At 40.2% G+C, this 5,000-nt stretch overlaps 1 pseudogene; it reads left to right on the top strand.

The window, feature by feature from the left end:
• Positions 1 to 5,000, top strand: part of LOC119581229 — an 18,088-nt pseudogene that overhangs the window by 2,461 nt on the left and 10,627 nt on the right.

Genomic DNA, 5,000 nt, shown 5'->3' with positions numbered 1-5,000 from the left:
TTTATCTCCAGTGAAGTCATCATATGTATTAGTTAAAACAGCTCCAGATAAGTGACTCTTTCACATTTTCCACACCCATACCATTGATTGTAACTGTTTCCATCATTGTTCATTGCCGGTTATCTTCATGAGCTTAATTTTCTTGGCATTAAGAAACAGTCCAGACCTTTCACTTGTTTCTCATAAACTTATCTAGTAGCTGTTGTAGTTCATGATACTGCGGCAATCAAAACGATATCTCGGTGTACCTTAGATTTGATATTTTTATCATCCAACATCTACAGTTCCTTCAAAATTCTCCAGAGCAACTCTCATCATTGTTTCAGAATATATGTTAAAGAGGTGGCAGGTAGACGAATGCAACCCTGTCGCACCTCCTTGTCTGACTCGACCATTCGTTAACCCATAGTGTTTCTTACAGCGCTTGTTGTTGGTCATACATGGCTTTTATTAGTTGGATGATGTTGTTTGGTAACTTCATATGCGTTCTGTTATCCAGATGATATCGTGGATCCACATATCAAAAGCTTTCAAGTATCGATGAAACACAGGTATAGGGTCTTTCTTGATGTTCTCTTATATATATATAATATTAATATCTTAGTTATAATATAATGTATATATATATATATATAATATCTTACCATCTACATATAAATGATATATATATATAGATATATATATAGATCTAGATATATATAAGTATATATATTATTTATATATATAGTGCACATACACCACACACACCACACACCACACAACACACACTTACACACACCACACACATACACACACACACACACGCACGCACACACCAACACCACATAGACATCACATATATCCATATATGTAAATATTATATATATGTTACCATATATAATACAGATATATATAATATAAAATTATATGATATATATATATCTCTAATATAGTATATATATATAATATATATATATATATATATATATTATGTATGTATCTGGTGAACACTTCGGTTTCTACTGATTACTGGTTTCACCAACTATAGTCTGGCGTATTACCGTGTAACTGTTTTTAAAGCGGCAGAGATGTTTCCTCCTAGTTAGTTGGAGACTGCGAGTTGAGAAGGAGCCTGGGGGTTCCACTCAACGTTTTCTTTTCTCCTGACAAACTTCTACACCAGTGATTACATACCGAAATTGATAATTCATACCACATCGCCCGTCCATGGGTTATCAAGGGGTGGCTTTATTCATGGGCACCAGGCTGACAAATGTTAAATATGCATCTGGAGAGACTAAAGAATAAAAGAAAACCTTGGTTCCATGAACACATTAAATCGGAACGTTGGAACGTAAGGAAATGAAAGAGATGGGTAAATTGACATACTTGTCTGTAACGAAATGATAGCTACCATGTCAAATACTAGGAATAGTGAGACCAATTGGAAAGTAATGGGATTTCAAAATCAAAAACAGACATTTCTTTTTTCTGGAAAAGAAGAAGGAATTATAGTCCACGGGTTTCTATGAATTCCCCGAAAACTGCAAATGCACTAATTGGGTACGCCCGAATACATGATCGCATTTTAAAAGTCAGAATACAAGCAAAACCTCATAACATTATATTTTACAATGCTACGCACCCCACATTGCAGTGATGAGAAAATTGAATTTTTTTATAACAGCTCTCCCAGAACTATTAGACACAATCCCCTAACATAATTTAAAGTATTGTGGGAGACCTCAACGCCAAATAGCAAAAATTGATCTAAAAAAGGACACCTTTGTAAACTGTCGGAAATATAAATGAAGAGTTGAAGATTTATTGAATCTGTAGTACAAATAATCTAGTTAAAGCCAATACATGTTTCAACCTACCAAGCACTTGTACACGTGGTTGTTCACCAGACAAAAGAACACAGCAACCAATTGACTACATTGTCTGGTCCAGAAATGGAAAAGTTGCATGAAAGAGATGCCAAGACAAGACCTGGTGCCGACTTGGCAACAGTGACCACCAACTTCTAACTATCGTTTCAAATAAGACTCAACAAGTTGGAGCGTCCAACACCATCTCTAAAGCTCGACTACAAAACTCCTTGATAAATTACAGAGGTTCAGTGTCAAAGCAATTTGAAGTACTCATTATGGTGAAGATGATACACCCAAATGATTGTGGAAGAAGTGAAAAGAAACTCTTGCTGAGGCACTGCTTAAAAACTATCGCCAAAAGAAAGATAAATTCCCCCTGATATCTTGAAAAACATAGTGAAATTGAAACAGAAGATGCCTAATACACGGGTATCAATAAATCCCTTTGCAGAAGTAATTTACAAAAAACAACATACAAAATGCAAATTATTGCGACAAGAATAAGGAAAATTTTAAATGAACAGTGCCAGAATTCAATACACTGTTCTAATCAATAGACAACTAAGAACTCTACCAAGGAGTACGAACTCACACGAAAATTTAACCTACATGGACACTATCAAACTGAAGATGGACTTTGTTTTTATGTGATGAAAGTCACAGATAGGATGGCATCAATATTGTTCCAACTGTACAAAAAGAAGAAGGTTCTAACAACAACATTAATCAACTCAAATGACAGCGAAGATGAACCGCCGCCCTGCTAAGTACGAAGTTATAAAAGCCATAAAAGAATTAAAGATAACAAGATCCAGGGAATAGATGAAATAACAGCGAAACTAATCAAGAATGCTGGCAAAGTTGGGTTGAATAGCTTCTAACCGAACTTTGTACAAAAATATGATAACGAAGATTGCCATAAGACTGGGTATAATCAGTCTTTACTCACATACCTCAAAAGGTGATCACACTCCCATGCACCATACCGGACAATTGCATTAATAAGTCACAGCAGCAAAATTTTTTGAAAATTATTGCTGAAAAGAATGAAAGTTGAATTAAGAGAAAATTGCAGACGAACAATCAGGTTTTCCGCCATGGAAAAGGTACACGCAACCAGATTCTAAATCTAACTTGATCATGAGAAACAACAGAGAACATCATAAAGGACTATACCGTGTTTTCATCGATACTTGAAAGCTTTTGATACGTATCACGATATCCCTGATAACATGTCCGATATGAAGTTTCTAAAACACATCATCCAACTAATCATACGATACTATTTATTAACTGACGAGAGAAAACGAATGAATGAGTCTGAGAAAAATAAATTTGTAAAGACCGCTGTTGACATCTTGAACAAAGGATTAAGTTTATTGGTCATGTAATGAGAAGGTAAAAAGTATTGAGCAAAACTTGTTTCCAGGGATGGTGATAGGAACAGAGGACAGAGGTAAACCGAAGACAACAAACACGACTGAGCGACCACATCAATGATATTTGCGGGCTGTCGATGGTACAAGTGGAAAGAAAAGCACAAGATCGAGTTGAGTGGCGAAGGATGGTGGAGAGGTCCACAGCTCCTCAAGCATGAGCATACCGTTATTGATGATGATGATATATGTATATATATATATAAGGTCAAGGTGGCCGAGTGGTTAGAGCATCGGACTCAAGACTTGCATGACGGCAATCTGAGTTCGAGGGTTCGAGTCACCGGCTGGCGCGTTGTTCCCTTGGGCAAGGAACTTCACCTCGATTGCCTACCTAGCCACTGGGTGGCCAAGCCAGCCCAAGTCAGTGGTGGTCCCAAGCCCGGTTAAAATAGAGAGAATGATTACCTAAAAGGTAACACCGGCACTCTCCATGGAAAGGAACTGGGGACCCTACCACGTACTCACTCCAACGAGCATCACAACATGAAAGCTACAATTAAGTATCATGCTGTAATCATGGCGGCTCAAACATGAACCTACCGTTAAAAAAAAAAAAAAAAAAAAAAAATAGTCGGGGAGCCAGATCATACACGTAAGGGTGAGGTCACCGGTCCTGTCTGCCACACTGACTGCTACACTGCACATTGCTCGGCCACCTACTCGCGCCTCGCCCTCGAGGCATCTTAGATTTGCCTCAAGGGTGACCTAACCTGGCTGGTCATCTCGTTCTCGCGTGCGTTGTCCTGGTGCATCTTCGTGGCTGCTCGTCCCTGTCGTCCTCTTTCTCCTGGTCCTCCGTGTAATCTGTCCGTCCTCGATGTCCACACGTTCTTACAGATCTCGTCCAGGTCCTTCTCGCGTCCACACGTCCTCATAATCTTCCTCTGGATCTACGGGCGTCGGGGCAGGCGCGTCCTCATCGGTATCTTGGGGCGGCTGATACCTGTGCTAACAAGCTCCTGGAGTTGAGTAGATCTGCAGGCGTCTCGGGGGGGCGGCATCTCGGGATGTCTCGGCAGGCAACGCCCGTCCACTACATCATGGGACGGCTTAACACCTGCTCTGATGAACATCCTGGTCCACAGGCCTATGGCGATCTTCAGTGACGTTCTTCCCACGGCATCCTAAGGTGACTGGATCTGCAGCAGGATCTTCCTTCGGTGCCGTGTCGGCTATCGTCGGTCCGACCGCAAAAAATAGTCGGGGAGCCAGATCATACACGTAAGGGTGAGGTCACCGGTCCTGTCTGCCACACTGACTGCTACACTGCACATTGCTCGGCCACCTACTCACGCCTCGCCCTCGAGGCATCTTAGATTTGCCTCAAGGGTGACCTAACCTGGCTGGTCATCTCATTCTCGCGTGTGTTGTCCTGGTGCATTTTACTCTCCAGATAGTAAGAGAAAATAAAGGCAACAGAGAAGAGGGGGTGTTAACTACCACTAGCCGGTTATTTATAAAAAATTGCAGTTTTTAATGTTGGTTTTCATATATTTTCGTCTTTTTTTTGTGTGTGTTTTATTTCACAAAGATAAAGAGGAAAATAAGAGAGGGAGATGTCAGTAGTGATCCGCATGGACCTGGCTTGAACTACCAACCGTATCTGATAGATATGAGAGCAGATAAGGGAAGCGACAATGCCAATCCACAAGGATTTACTTGAACCACTGTCGTTACACAGAGAAGAATAAATGTAACTTGTACATCA

Source organism: Penaeus monodon, chromosome 14, assembly GCF_015228065.2.
Source record: "Penaeus monodon isolate SGIC_2016 chromosome 14, NSTDA_Pmon_1, whole genome shotgun sequence".
NCBI classification, from domain to species: domain Eukaryota; kingdom Metazoa; phylum Arthropoda; class Malacostraca; order Decapoda; family Penaeidae; genus Penaeus; species Penaeus monodon.
Note: the sequence above shows the minus strand (reverse complement) of the source record. Positions and strands in the feature narration are given on the sequence as shown.